General features: G+C 46.5%; 2 long non-coding RNA genes across 2 annotated transcripts in view; both read left to right on the top strand.

The window, feature by feature from the left end:
* LOC116550392 overlaps positions 1-16149 on the top strand; it is a 42019-nt gene that overhangs the window by 7306 nt on the left and 18564 nt on the right. The window contains exon 2 of the long non-coding RNA XR_004268377.1: positions 10249-10368. This is a non-coding gene — a long non-coding RNA (uncharacterized LOC116550392). The remainder of the gene's footprint in view (positions 1-10248; positions 10369-16149) is intronic.
* Positions 8690-10180, top strand: LOC116550394. Its single transcript, XR_004268379.1, has 2 exons — positions 8690-9807; positions 9859-10180. It is a non-coding gene; the product is annotated as an uncharacterized LOC116550394 (long non-coding RNA).

Raw genomic sequence — 16149 nt, 5'->3', positions numbered from 1 at the left:
GTGGTGGTAGGCACCTGTAATCCCAGTTTAGGAGGCTGAGAAAGGAGAATTTCTTCAACCTGGGAAGCAGAAGTTGCTGTAAACCAAGATTGCGCCATTGCTCTCCAGCCTGGGCAACAAGAGCAAAACTCCATCTCAAAAAATAATAGTAAACATTCAAATGATCCAAAACTTAGTAACATTTCATGAATATAGGGACCAGATATGGTAGTCTCAACCAAACATGTAAAATATGAACACAGGCCGGGCATGGTGGCTTACGCCTGTAATCCCAACACTTTGGGAAGCCGAGGTTGGTGGATCACAAGGTCAGGAGTTCAAGACCAGCCTGGCCAACGTGGTGAAACCATCTCTACTAAAAATACAAAAATTAGCTGGGTGTGGTCGTATGCGCCTGTGATCCCAGCTACTGGGAGGCTGAGGCAAGAGAATGGCTTGAACCCAGGAGGCAGAGGTTGCAGTGAGCCAAGATTATTATGTCACCACACTCCAGTCTGAGTGATAGAGCAAGGCTCCATCTCAAAAAAAAAAGAAAAAGAAAACATGAACACAAATCTACCAGCAATGAGTTTTCAGCAACCAAGAAAAATACTTGTACAAAGCTTCAAGAAGTAGAGATCTATCCTTGTGTTCAAGCTTACTGCAATTTTAAAAGTTATTAACCTTATAAATTTGGTCGTCTGGTTTTCCACTTTGCTTTTTCACAGTGCAGCAAATAAGAGGGAACTATTGACTAATGAACAGATGTGATAGCCAAAGGAGAGGAAACCATAGAATCTTCTTCATACAAGGGCAGGCATATCACTATGCACCTGAGTCATCAGGAAAATCAGTTAATTTCTGAAAATTATCAGAATCCTTTTGCTGTTATATAAACAAGCCACAAACTACCAAAGGAGTTTCCCTTAATGTTGATTGGTCATGTATCCACAGTAAACGTCAGTCTGAGCTCAAAGTATTATTGGTGTCCTTTTACTTAATGGCATAATATTAAAGATACAGAGGGCTGGGTTTGGTGGCTCTCACTTGTAATCAGCCTGCCTGGTCAACACTGAAGCCTCATCTCTACATTTAAAATAATATATATATATTACGAATTGTATCATCACAGGGTGGTGCCCCCAACCCCCGCAATATGGCAAGTAATATCACACTTCATCTGTATTGAATGAATAATGCCACAGGAGGGGTGTACACCCTCTGCGATTTTGGGAGTAATAGCATTTTCTCTTCCCCTGGATATTAGGAACAATATCACTGGGGGTTGTACACTCCCTTTGATGTTGAAAGGAAGTGTACACCTCTTCTTCCCCAAATATTAGGAACAATATCATGGGGAGGGGGAGTTACATGCCATGCAATATTGGGAGTAATATCACCCCCCCGAATATTAGAAACAATATCAGAGTGAGGGTGTACATCCCCGGTGATGTTAGGAGTAATATCATTTTCTCCTCCACCCCCGTTTGTTAGAAACAGTATCACAGGTGGGTTTGTACACCCTCTGCAATATCGGGAGTAATATTTCCTCCCCTCCTGGATATTAGGAGCAACATCACAGCGGAGGTTTACAACCCCTGTGATATTTGTCAGTAATATCTCCCTCTCCCCATGGATATTAGAAAGAATATCATGGGGAAGGAGTATATTCCCTGTTTTATTGGGAGTAATATGATCCTCTTTTGCCCTGGATATTAGAAATGATATCACAGCAGGTGGCCTGGGACTCAGAGGAGCAGTTGGAGTTGGAGAAGGGCTCTGTTTTCCTCCAGTCTTCCTCTGGTGCTGCATTAGCACCCCACTGCACCCCCAATCCCTGTCTCTCCCCTGCCCTCACTCCCTGAGTCTTAGAACCCCTTCCTTATCTTCAGTACACACCTTCTTTTATTTTTGTCAGTCAGAGTCTCATTCTTGCCCAGGCCGGAGTGCTGAGGTGCAGTCTAAGCTCACCTCAACTTCCACCTCCCAGGTTCAAGCGACTCTCCTGCCTCAGCCACCCAAGTAGCTGGGATTAGTGGCGCACACCACCACGCCCGGCTGATTATTGTAATTTTAGTAGAGATGGGGTTTCACCATGTTGGCCAGGCTGGTCCCCAACTCCTGACCTCAGGTGATCCACCGGCCTCGGCCTCCCAAAGTGCTGGGATTACAAGCACGAGCCACTACGCCGGCTGCAGCACGCACCTTCTTAAGAACAGTTCCTTTCCGGATCCTTCCTAAGGTTCTGATTTCTAAACCTTCCTAACCCAGCTCACTGTCCCTCCACCCCCATCCCCCCATTCTGCCTCACTTTCTCCTTTCCTGATCCCACCACTTCCCACAATCAGTTCTGGCCTCAGATTCCCCCACTTCAGGTTCTAGTGTTCCTTGGGTCCTCCCTCTCCCCTGATCCTCTCTGACTGGGGTGGGGGGGGGGTGAGGTGGAATTAAAGCCAGGCTTTATTTATTGGAGTCCTGGGCCTGGATTCTGCATTGTGCTCTGCTGTGTCATTGCACCTTCTAGTTTCTGCTCTTTCTGCTGCTTCATCCTCTTCATACTCTAAACCCGCCAGCAGATGCTGACCCCGTCGGTGGAGCGCCACTCCTTCCCCCCTGCTGCTTCTCCTTCTCCATCTCTCCATCTTCTGCTACTGGCCTTTCCTGGCACGGGGCCCGAGCTCTCAGCTCTTGCCCTTTTCCCGGACACTGTCCTGCTCCTCCTCGTCACCCCGGGGCAGAGGCTGTGGGCTCCTCCTCCAGCTGCTGCAGGATGGGCCGCCCTGGTCAGTGTGACGCGCGACAGTGTAGTTCACGCTCTGGATTGGCAGTGGCAGGTGCTGAGAGCTCGGCGACCCCTGTAGGCTGGTGTGGGCGCTGCCTGGAGAGTTGCTGTGGCGCCGCCTGGAGGTTGCTGTAGTGCTCGTTGGTGCCCAGCGCCCCACCTGGGGCTTCCTCATTGAGTCGCTGTTGCCCCCTCCCAGGGCGGGGGGCCAGGGTTCCACGGGCGGCATCTTCTTGCAAGGCGCCTTCGCTTCTCAGGGAACTCAGCAGTGCAGCTTGGGAGGCTTCTGCCGCACAGGTCGCCATACTCCCCGCGGGCCTGATGGGCTTAAGCCGCTCACCCCACTCCAGCCACCGCCTCTCCCTTCCCACAGCAGAAGGCGGCGATGGAGGGACCTCCAGACAGGAGAAGCCACTGCTCCCCCAGCAGCGGGCAGGGCGGAGGAGAAAGACGCCAGGAAGCGGAAGGTTCCCGCTGGCCAAGGGTCGCCCAGGGCTGCGCCCCCTGATTCCTGCCCGCCAGCAGCCGCCGGGACCCTCCCTGCCAAGTTGCTCCCGGAAAAGCTCTAAGGTTCTCGGGCCTGCAGGGAGGGACATTTTTCTTCCCCACTATGAATCTTCAAACTCGGGGCCAGGTATTTTCTGCATATTCTTAAATAGCATGCTTCAGTCAAAGTGGTTGATGATAGAACCACTCTCTGATTATCGCCTGCTGATACAGAGAACACGTGAACATGAAAATAAAAATATGTATGAATAGTTTTTGCCAGAGGCGGTGGCTCACACCTGTAATCCCAGGACTTTGGGAGGCCGAGACGAATAGATCATAAGGTCAGGAGTTCAAGACCAGCCTGGCCAACATAGTGAAACGCGTCTCTACTAAAAAACACAAAAATTAAGTGGGCGTGGTGGCAGGTGCCTGTAGTCCCAGCTGCTCAGGAGGCTGAGGTGGAAGAATCGTCTGAACACAGGAGGCAGCGGTTGCAGTGAGCTGAGATCACATCACTGCTGCGCTCCAGCCTGGCGACAGAGCCAGATTCCATCTCAAAAAAAAAAAAGGATTTATGAATAGTTTCCAAACTTTGGAGGGATCAAGAAGGGAGAGGAAAAACAAACGCTTCAACCCACCTTTGTTCACAAAATTGTGGTTTACCAAATCAGTGTAAATTATAGATGACTTTTAAGAAATACGTTTCTTAAATCTAGAAGACAAAACAAGTAAAGGGCCGGGCATGGGGCTCACATCTGTAATCCCAGTACTTTGGAAGTCCCAGGCAGGAGGAGGGAGGGGGAACGGGGAGGGGAAGAAGGGGCTGGGATCACCTGAAATCAGAAGTTTGTGACCAGCCTGACCAACATGGTGAAACCTCATCTCTACTAAAAATACAAAAATTAGCTGGGCTTAGTGGCGTGTGCCTGCAGTCCCAGCTACTCGGGAGGCTGAGGCAGGAGAATCGCTTGAACTCAGGAAGGGGAGGTTGCAGGGAACCAAGATTGCACCATGGCACTCCAGCCTGGGCGACAGAGTAAGACTGTCTCAAAAAATAAAAAAGGTAATAAATCAAAAATGTTTTAAATACAAGTTATAAAAACATTATTTTAACAGATTTTTTGCTTTGCTTGATCTTGCTTATCAGTTTTTTGAACCCTTAGGTTTCCTTATTAGAGTTCTAGAAATTGGTTTTTAGTTCATTGATTTTTATTTTTATTTTTGAGACTGCATCTCACTGTCGACCAGGCTGGAGAGCAGTGGCACAATTTTGGCTCACTGCAATCTCCACATCCCAGATTCAAGCTATTGTCATGCCTTAGCCTCCTGAGTAGCTGAGTTACAGACATGATCCACCATGCCTGGCTAATTTTTGTATTTTTAGTAGACACGGGGTTTCACCGTGTCAGCCAGGCTGGTCTCAAACTCTTGACCACAAGTGATTCACTGCCTTGGCCTCCCAAAGTGCTGGGATTACAGGCATGAGGCACTGCACCCAGCCCATTGATTTTTTAAAAAAATATTTATTTGTAATGTATTTAGGGGGTATAAGCGCAAGTTTCTCACAAGCCTGTATCACATAGTGGTGAAGCCTGAGTAGTTCATTGATGTGAGTTATCAGAAACCTGTGTACAAGATGGTTCCTTAGAGTTTTTTCCATACAAGGCAAATTTGGGGGCAGGGCTCGGTGGCTCATGGCTGTAATCCCAGCACTTTGGGAGGCTGAGGATGGCAGATCATGAGGTCAGGAGCTCAGAACCAGCCCAGCCAACGTGGTGAAACCCCATCTATACTGCCACCAATTACCTGGGTGTGGTGGCAGGCACCTGTAGTCCCAGCTACTTTGGAGGCTGAGGCAGAAGAATCGCTTGAACCCAGGAGGCAGATGTTGCAGTAGAGTAGGTGCCCAGCCTAGGTGACAGAGTGAGACTCTGGCTCAAAAAAACAGGAAAAAAAAGAAAAAGAAAATTTGGAGTATTGCTGATTACAAATATTTTTAGAGTAGAATTCAGAATGGTAACTACAGGTGATGGAAACAGTAGTTATGATGAGAATTGATGAAAGTTCCCAATTCACAAGAATATTTAATTCCTGATTTTATGTGCAGCATTTTAAGGCAGTAACCGGAATCATGACTGACAGCATCACATCAGGACCACCAGACCATTTTTTGTTTGTTTTTGAGATGGAGTCTCGCTGTATTGCCCAGGCTGGAGTGCAGTGGAGTAATCTCGGCTCACCAGAACCTCCTCTTCCTGGGTTCAAACAATTATCCTGCTTCAGCCTCCTGAATAGCTGAGATTACAGGTGTGCACCACCTAGCCCTGCTAATTTTTGCATTTTTAGTAGAGACGGGGTTTCACCATGTTGGCCACACTGGTCTCGAACTCCTGACCTCGTGATCTGCCTGCCTCGGCTTCCCAAAGTGCTGGGATTACAGGCATGAGCCACCTCACCTGGCTGGAACACCAGACTTTTATAAATTTCATAAAATCTTCAGAATGCATTAACTTTTTTTTTTAAGATGGAGTCTTCCTCAGTCACCCAGGCTGGAGTGCAGTGGTGCCATCTCTACTCACTGCAACCTCCACCTCCCTGATTCAAGCAATTCTCCTGCTTTACTCTTCCAAGTAGCTGGGACTACAGGCATGTAGTCTGGCTAATTTTTGTATTTTTAGTAGAGACATGGTTTCACCATATTGGTCAGGTGGGTCTTGAACTCCTTGACCTCAGTTAATCCACCTGCCTCAGTCTCCCAAAGTGCTGGGATTATAGGCATAAGCAACCATGCCAAGCCATTAATAACTTGTTTTTATATATACGACTTTAGCAAATATTTAGCATAACAATCAAAATTACAAATTATAACATATTAAAATTGTACAAATGTATATAATTTTTGGAACATGTATATCAACAATATACCCATAAATATAACTGAGATGAGATCTACTGTCACCTCGCCTGACTATGCCCTCCCATGCAGTATCACCACATTTGACAATGCCTGCCCATACAACCTGCCAAATAAATCTAATCATTTAATATCTCTACAAGATCAGAGATACATTCTTTAGACTCCCCAAGGGACCCAGCTGAAAAATCCCAAAGTTAATTTTAAACCAAAAATACTTGATTTAGGATTTTGATGCTGATGAAACCCATCAAAGACATCAAGTTTGAAAGTACTTGATCAGAAGAGAATCACAGGTCACTTTTAAAAGAATATTCAGACCAGGCATGGTGGCTGATGCCTGTAATCCCAGCACTTTAGGAGAACACCGTGGGTGGATCACGAGGTCAGGAGATCGAGAGCATTTTGGCTAACATGGTGAAGCCCTGTCTCTACTACAAATACAAAAAATCAGCTGGGCATGGTTACAAGTGCCTGTAGTCCCAGCTACTCAGGAGGCTGAGGCAGGAAAATTGCTTGAACCCAGGAGGTGGAGGTTTTAGTGAGCCGAGATTTTGCCACTGCACTCCAGCCTGGGCAACAGAGCGAGACTCATTCTCAAAAATAAATAAAGAATATTCATTTAACCAGGGACTTCAAAAGCAATATAGAAAGTTATGTGGATATAAAAACCTTAACCCTTTAGGCCGGGTGCAGTGGTTCACTCCTATAATCCCAGCACTTTGGGAGGCCGAGGTGGATGGATCACCTGAGATCAGGAGTTCAAGACCAGCCTGGCCAACATGGCGAAACCCCACTTCTACTAAAAATACAAAAATTAGCCAAGCATGGTGGCACATGCCTATAATCCCAGCTACTAGGAAGGCTGAGGCACAAGGATTACTTGAATCTGGGAGGCGGAGGTTGCAGTAAGCCGAGATGGTGCCATTGCACTCCAACCTGGGCAACAGAGAGAAACTCAGTCTCAAACAAAAAAAACTGTAACCCGTTTTTAAGCTCAGTTTTGCTCAGTAATCAAAAAGAATACTTGAATTTAATCAAACACAGGACGAGTGGGTACAGGCTATGGGTGTACACACATGATAACTTTGGTCACATCGCCATTTGCCACCTGATTACGCATTAGAGTGGCATCTTTACTGACTGGAAAGCCAGTGTTATTGGCAGTATAGGAGGGACTCTGGGACTTGAGACAAGAATATTGTTGTGTAGGAATGTCATCAATTGTGTTACAATTATTCTCCATGGGCTAGAGAACACTTAGCATGGCGTTTAGAATCAGACAGCTTTGATTGGCTGCGAGGTCTCAACACTTACTAGCTGTGTCACATTGGACAAAATGCTTCATCATTCTGAGACTTAGTTTTTTGTTGATTTTTTTCATTTGTTTCTTTTGAGACAGAGTTTTGCTCTTGTCACCCAGGCTGGAGTGTAATGGTGCGATCTTGGCTCATTGCAACCTCCTCCTCCTGGGTTCAAGTGATTCTCCTGCCTCAACCACTGGAGTCCTGGGATTACTGGTGCCAGTTACTACACCCAGCTAATTTTTGTATTTTTAGTAGAGAGGGGGATTCACTGTGTTGGCCAGGCTGGTCTCGAACTCCTGACCTTAGGTGATCCACCTTCCTCAGCCCCCCAAAGTGCTGGGATTACAAGGGTGAGCCACCATGCCTGTCCAACACTCAGTTTTTCAGAGAAAAAAAAAAAACTATGTCCTTTGTAAGCTTGCTAGCAGGTTTAAGTGTAACAATGGGTGAGAATGACTTTGCTCTGTGACTAACATGTAGTAACAGCTTAATTAATGTTAACCCTTATCGTTATCATATAATAATGTAAGTTACAGGAGAGAGGAACCCTGTCAGTTTGTTCTCTGCTACAGCTCAAGATCATGAATCGTGGCTGGCATATAGTAGGCATTTATTTATTTATTTAATTGATTAATTAATTTATTTAGAGATGGAGTCTTGCTCTGTTGCCCAGGCTGGAGTGCAGTGGCTCCTGCCTCAGCCTCCCTAGTAGCTGGGATTACAGGCGTGCACTACCATGCCCGGCTAATATTTGTACTTTTAGTACTAATGGGGTTTCACCATGTTGGCCAGGCTGGTCTCAGACTCTTGCCTCAAGTGATTTATCCGCCTTAGCCTCCCAAAGTATTGTGATTACAAATGTGAGCCACTGCACCTGGCCCATAGTAGGCATTTAATAATATTTGTTGAACAAGTATTTAGCATTCTTGGAGTTCTGAAAGGGGGTGGGGAAGATTTTTAAATAACTATATATATATTTTGAGACAGAGTTTTGCTCTTGTTTTCTAGATTGGAATGCAATGGTGCAATCTTGGCTCACCACAACCTCCGCCTTCCAGGTTTAAGCGATTATCCTGCTTCAGCCTCCCAAGTAGCTGGGATTAGTGGGCTGCTCCACCACACCTGGCTAATATTGTATTTTTAGTAGACATGGGGTTTATCCTTGTTGGTCAGGCTGGTCTCGAACTCCTGACCTCAGGTGATTCGCCCACCTCACCCTCCCAAAGTGCTGTGATCACAGGCATGAGCCACCATCCCCAGCCTACATAACAACAAGTTTTAAAAAGCCACATCGTCCTACAATATCCATTTCTCTTGCATATTTAGGAAATTGAGGTTTTTTTCTAAAACATTCTTACGTATGGGAAATAGGATACAAAATGTGCATGAGTGTTTTAGACACTGTTTGAGGTTTCCAGGAGATTTTGTGCTGGGGAGGCTAATTGCTACAAGCTCCCAAAGCTCTGGGAGGACATAGTATTCATCCTCCCTCAGCAGAGGCCATGAGGTGTGAAGCCCTGGGGAGCACCCGAGCCTTGGGCTTTTAGCATAGAGTGTTCAGGTCTTTATTGTTTGGGCCCATGGCACAGAGACGTCCCAGGTCTCTGGCTTCCTGTGACCTTTGCTTTCCTTGCCAACAGAAAATGTGACCCTCCAAAACAAGAAACTTGAGGGCATGGATCACCCCAGCCCTGGCATCTGCCCAGAGCTTGAGAAGGAAGGAACATTCTCCAGCTACCTCACAGGGCTGGCATAGGCGGTCACTGCTCTGTGGATCACCCAGCTGTGCCGGGCAACCTGAACCCCATCTGCAGGAATGTGAGGAGGAAAATACAAAAGTCTTTATGTCAGCCCTGAGACGGCAGATGCAGCAGAAACCTCCAGGCAGTAACTAGCCAGTCTGGGACCTGTGGTGGAGAGAGAGCATATTGGCGATCATGTGTACTTACACTCTGGGGTCACCAGGTGGCACTATGGCCTCATCTGTGGCCCTGAAAAGGAAGATTCAGAAGGAGGTCATCACAGCTAATGTTTAAAAATCCCCTACTATGTGCCAAATCATTCACCCCTGGCAACAACCTAAGGAGCTACGGATTCTTATTATCTATATTTTATAGCAAAGGAAATGGAGACATAAAGAGGTGAATTATCTTGCCCAAATCACTCAGCTCATAAGTGGTGGAGGCCGAATAGGACCCAAACAATGCGGCTGCAGAGCCCACATGCATTGTTTCCACAAGTGTTTATTGAGCACCTGCCATGTACAAGGCCTTGCGTGATTAAATATGGTTATGATTAATAATATAAAAATGACAAATCACTGACACTTTTTAGAGGTAAGATTTCCTTCCTTTCTTTCTTTCTTTCTTTCTTTCTTTATTTTGTAGATTTCAGGCACAGAACTGTATATGCAATAATAGTGAAATTGATCCTACTAGTTATGACAGAAATGATGATACATTTAAATGAGTTAGATGTTTTAGAGGTATTATCTCATGAATCCTTGGCAGAAACTGAATGAGGAATGAAATTTATTGTTCCCATTTCACACAGAAGGAAACTGAGGTGAAGAGGGGTAAAGTGATTTTGCATGGCATGAAGTAGAAATTCAAAGTACAGGAATTTGAACTTGGTTCTGACCTTTTCTGAGTCCCCCATGCTCTTGACCACTATAGACTCAAGCATCACCTTGTTTTTCCACTCATTCAACAAACATTTTTTTAAAAAATTGCCTAATAGATTGGCACTCATCGTGAGCTTCTGTTCCCATTCTGCAGGCGGTGAAGCCCTCTATTGTCCTGACCCCATGGTTCCTGTCCCATAACCAAGGCAAGCTCACCAGGAGCTGCAGCAGCATGTAAAGTCAGTGCCATCCCCCATTCGAGTACCTGAGGAAGGTGAGTGAGTGCAGACAGATGAGGCCTGGCACCCTTGAACAGTTCCTGGTCTCTGCTGCCCCACGTCTCACAGGGGGCCATGCTGGGGGAAGCATAGGCAGTCACAGTACTGGCTTTTTCCTCCTTTTTCCTTCCATACCAGTGTCTCATGGATGGGGCAGACTAGTTGACTTATTTGGATTAAAAACTGCTATCTTGTGTCAGAAACTCAAAAAGAATCACTGCTGGCAAGTTAACCTAAAGAAAAACAACCAGACAAGTGCCCAACGATACTTAAAAAGGTTATTTGTTTATTTATTTGAGACAGAGTCTTGCTCTCTTGCCGAGACTGAAGTGCAGTGGTGTGATCTTGGCTCACTGCAAACTCTGCCCCCTGAGTCAAAGCAATTCTCCTGTCTCAGCCTCCCAAGTAGCTAGAACTACAAGCATGTGCCACCACACCTGGCTAATTTTTGTACTTTTAGTAGAGACGGGGTTTCGCCATGTTAGCCAAGCCAGTATTGAACTCCTGACCTCAGACAATCCTCGTGCCTCATCCTCCCAAAGGTCTGGGATTACAGGGGTGAGCCACTGCACTTGGCCTAAAGATTACTTATTATCCTGCAAAATTTGGGCTGGGTTTGGTGGCTGATGCCTGTAATCCCAGCATGTTGGGAGGCAGAGGTGGGTGGATCACCTGAGGTTAGGAGTTCAAGACCAGCCTGACCAGTATGGCGAAACCTTGTCTCTACTAAAAATACAAAAATTAGCCAGGCATGGTGCTACACGCCTGTAGTCCCAGCTAGTCAGGGTGCAGAGACAGGAAAATTGCTTGGACCAAGGAGGAGGAGGTTGCAATGAGCTGAGATTGTGCCACTACACTCCAGCCTCAGCACAGAGCAAGACTCTGTCAAAACAAACAAACAAATTATCCTGCAAAATTTGAAAAGGAAACAAATCATTAGCTTCTTAACTATTTTTTAACATGACTCGTAATAAATAAATTCTATATTCCGTATATATGTTCCATATTTCTGGATAAAAGACTTAACAAAGTCGTATTTACAATATGTAATACATATTTTTTATTCTACTTCATTTGTTTTGAATGCTCTTTGCAGTCTACAAAAAGTCCGATAGTAATAATTAAATTACTCATTAAATTGAGCATTATCTTGTCATTTAAAATGATAATCTCAAAAATGATCTTTTGTTTTTGAGCTAAAAATATTTTAAGGATATAATATTTAAGAGAAAAACACTGGCTATGAAAGAATATACATGGTTTGTTATTTTTCAAGACAAGAGTCTCACTCTGTCGCTCAGGCTGAAGTACAGTGTTATGATCTCAGCTCACTGCCACCTTTGCCTCCCTGGGTTCAAGTGATTCTCCTGCCTCAGCCTCCTGAGCAGCTGGCGTTACAGGTGCACACCACTACGCCTGGCTAACTTTTGTATTTTTTAGTAGAGACAGGATTTCACCATATTGGCCGGTCTGATCTTGAACTCCTGACCTCATGATCCACCCACCATGGCCTCCCAAACTGCTGGGATTGCAGGTGTGAACCACTTTGCCTGACCCATAGTTTTATCCTATCTGTTCAAAAATAAAGATTGAAAGAATACATATGCAAATAAGTTTACATTTCTCTTTCTGTAATACTTTGCTGCATTGTCTGGGTATTGACAATCAATATGCATTCTGAAGCTACATGGCTAACGCTGAGTACTCACTGTGTGTGCCAGGCCCTGGGCTCAATGCTCTACATGCATTTTTATTTCATTTAATTCTCTCCACAGCCTGAGATAATATAGCCAACCCATTTTAGAGAGTTGGAACTGAGGCTCAGAGACTGAAAGTTAAATGCCTGAGGTTGCAGTTAATAAGAGGCAGAGCTGGAACTGAAGCCTACCAGTGCCTGACAGGTAGTTCACGTTCTGACAGTAGGCTAGACTGCTTCACAGAGCATGGAATAAATAGATAGTGCATGCCTGCTAGGATGGACTAGGTATCACTGTAGGTAATAAACAGCCCCAAACAATGGATGTACAACACTGAAGGCTCTTTGTCTGCTCATGCTGCACATCCTTCATGGTTCTCCTGGGCCCTATGCTCCACATACCCTCATCTGCCAACAGAATAAAGGAGCAGCCTCCGTATGGGACCTCAGTGGCTCTAAGAGATGAAGGAAAGGTGGCCAGTCTCAATGGCTCCTAACTCTTTTGCCTTGAGGTGACACACTTCACTTCCACTCACATCTCCTGAGTCAAAGCAAATCCCATAAGTACCTCTACCTTCAGGGGGCCTAGAGGAGAACCTGAAATACTCTGTGGACTCCATTAAGGCCACCATACGGTGTCAGCCTGTGTGGGAGACTGTGGAGGGACAGAGGAGAAGAACGGGGAATTGATGGGAAATGACAGCAGGGCTGAGTCATTGTGCATTTGCTTTATCCTCCACCAGGTAGAGTTTTCCCAGAGCTGCACAAAATCATCAGCAGCATGATCAAACTGGGTAAACTTCAGAAAAAGCAGTTTGTTCAGATGTGATCAGCAGTGAACTCAGAAGTCAACTGCGAGCCACTGAGTCAGTAAATCTCTGACTGCCTCATTTACCCCACATGAGAGTGGTGAAGATGGGAGCACTGAGAGAGTTGATTTGGAAGTATATCAGGAGTGTGAACATTCAACATTTTAGTTCCTTTAAGTTAAATCCAGGCACTGTCTTTCCTGCAAGTCTCCTGTTTCTTTCAGATTGCACAGGTGAAAGTGCTCAGATTAGGGCTGGAGGTCATAAAATATTGGCTCCCACACCAACAGTTCCCCTGTGTCGTGCATGCATTCTGTGCATTTTCCTGTCCTAAACACTGTCCCAAAACATCATGGGGCCTGATTCTTCCTCCTTGTTCCAATGGCCCTGGGTGACTCAAGTGCCCATTCAATGACCAGGACTCAGAGATCTTTCAGTGATGCTCCATGAGGCCCCCGGTGTCAGCCGCTGCCCTGTCAAAGTGTGAGGCAAGGGACAGGGCATCATCTGTGGGGGACTGTGGTCAGCCAGGCTTGGTGACTCTACTTGGTATACAAATGATCCTACACCTGTCACCTCTGATGGATCCACTGCCTCTGTGCCTGTTTGTACTACTGATGCTCCAGTGGCTGCCTCAGCATCCCAGCCTAGGCCCAATGCCACTGAAGACAGACCTGGCCCCTGGGGACCCAGGAGTCCTACAGGACTCACTCAGCTGTCCCCAGGAGTCCCCAGACCCTCATTCTTATCAAGGACCTAGAGCCCTACCCCCTAGCCCTCCCTCAACAGCCATAAATGATGATTTGCTGCTGTTACCATCATTACTGTCTTTAGTGGCCAAGGACCTTCCAAGGTGCCAGCTCTAGAAGGAAAGATGTCCTTGGGAGGTGATGACATTCGATACGCAGGTGCTCAACAGGTTGCTTCCTCCTATCCTCAGATAGTCTTTGACACGGCCATTGACACTCACATTGTGTGGAAGGAAATCAACCCAGGGTCACACAGCTGGTCAGTAGCACAGCTGGTCTCAAATCTAAGGTGTTGGTCCTGTCTCCATGAGGGACCTACCTGCAAGGGAGGTTGACCCTGGCTTTGAGGAGCCTTTCCTGGGCTGCATGAATCACCTCCCCTGTTTGAGGCCCCAAATTCTGCTCACATCTCCTTCCTTGCCCTGTCTCTGCTTGGGCTATAATCAAGGTGACCCCAGCAACGCTTCATGGACATGAGGGTATTCTCTGCTATTCATTTTTGGGCTAATATGACTTCAACACCCACTTACTTGGTCTCTCCTTTTACAACCAAGACAACCCAAATCTGGAGCTCTTTATGCAGGTGACAGCATACGACTAGAAATGAATGCCACAGTTGTGTTATCCCTGTTTTGTTTTTGTTTTCCTTGTGTCTCGGGTTGTTTTTCTATTTATGGTAAAGGCATTGGCTTTCCATTTGTAGCATGAATAGAATATTTGCAGTTTACAATAACTTTATGTCATAGGAAATTGTAAGGAGATTTAAGGCAGTGGTTTTCAGCTGTGAGAGCCATGAGTACGTTTGAGCACACTCTGTGCGATCAGGCAGAAGCAGGCCTTTGGGAGATTTAGCTGAGGATGGGTCCAGGAAAGATTATGGACAGTGGGGGTCTGACCTGGTCACCAGGCCCTTGGGTCCTGCCCACCAGCTTGGCACTCCCTAGCCATCACTTGTGATGCTGCCAAACCCTCTGGGTATTGTGGCCAAATCCCCCAGGAGAGAGGCTGATGAACTTTGTCTCTTGAAATGCACACAGATTCCTTGGACATCTTTGGGAGCTTAACCATGAGAGTCAACTTGGTTTTCTCCCCCTCATTAGGGTTCAGATTTAAAAGTCCACCTTCACAGGCAGCAAGATAATATACATAAGTGACACCATCACCCTGTTTCAGATATTAACATGTCTAGGGGGGGTTAGGGGTGATGTGAGACCACACAACCTTGTGCCACACAGTGGAATTCCTGGGCCAGAGGGAGACATTTGATTGCCATGTTATGATCTTCTCACTGAGGGTAAACTCAGTCTTGTTTCACTTTGGATTCTTCCTTCTGTTGATATCTTATAAGGGCACTTTGAATTTCCAAGCATATAATAATTTTTGGTTAGCTTTTAATCATTGACTTCTAGCACAATTCTATATCAGAAAACTGCTGTGTGATTGGATTTGTCTGAAATATACTGAGATTTGCTTCATGAACAAAATAAGTCAGGTTAATTTTTGTAAATGTACCATGCATGCTTAAAACCAGTGTAGCTCCAACATTTGTTCCCGAGATACAGGATGATGGACGATGGCTGCATGGATGTGATGGACATGGTTTACTATTGGGACTTTCTGCATCCTTCTGATGTTTTGTTGCTTAGAACATGAATGGCTGAAAGGGGGCTGTGGAGCCTCCCACTCTGCTTGTGTGTGAGGTTCTTCCTGCCATCCTGCCATCATTTGTTTCTTATACTTTGCAGCCAGGACTGGCCATGAGAAACCCTGGGAGCTTAGGAAGGAAGGAGCCACCCAGAAGCAGGGACAGGGAGCTGATGGGGAAGACCAGAAATCAGGTCTGTGAAGGTTCTAGAGAGCCTTGGGAGGTGTGTGGGAGGCTGAGATGGGGGAGGGGCACTGGAGGACACGGGTGTTCCATGGAATGTCCACCCTGAGGTACCACGTTCCGGGGCCAGGGATTGGTGGAGAGGGACTATAAAGCCCAAGGGTTGCTTAGGCAGTGCCAAGACAGGAGAAGGTGTGGTGGAAACCAGAGCCCTCGTCTCCATCTAATTGCTCCTGAGCCTCCCGCTTTCTTGCATGTCCTGTTGCTTCCCTGATAGACTTTCTCCCTGACTTGTAGCTGAACCTCCCACTCACCCTTGAAGACTAAGTTTGAACCAGATCCTTTCCCAGATCCCCTCCTCCAGGTGCCCAACATCCCTGCTTCCCCTAGCTCCTCTTCCCTCCTGTTCCCCTCCCCAATTCAGATCCCACCCCATCCCCATCCTCTCCCTCCCCCAGCCCTAAGCCACCCCCACCTCTGTCCTGGCCACCTCAGGGTGCCCTGAGAGGACCAGGACATGCGGGTGTGCCATCGCTGCTCTTTTGGCTCCTCCTGCTGGGGTTTCCCAGCCATCAATCCACCCACGTGAGTAGACACTGGACCCGTGGGGTTTCTTCCTTGTTATTGGGCTGTGTCGCGTGGCAACTTACACAGTGCAGGCCTGTAATTTCGGGGCTTTGGGATGTTAAGGTGGG

Source organism: Sapajus apella, unplaced genomic scaffold (assembly GCF_009761245.1).
Source record: "Sapajus apella isolate SASKATOON/1434 unplaced genomic scaffold, GSC_monkey_1.0 scaffold7, whole genome shotgun sequence".
In the NCBI taxonomy this organism is placed as follows: domain Eukaryota; kingdom Metazoa; phylum Chordata; class Mammalia; order Primates; family Cebidae; genus Sapajus; species Sapajus apella.
Note: the sequence above shows the minus strand (reverse complement) of the source record. Positions and strands in the feature narration are given on the sequence as shown.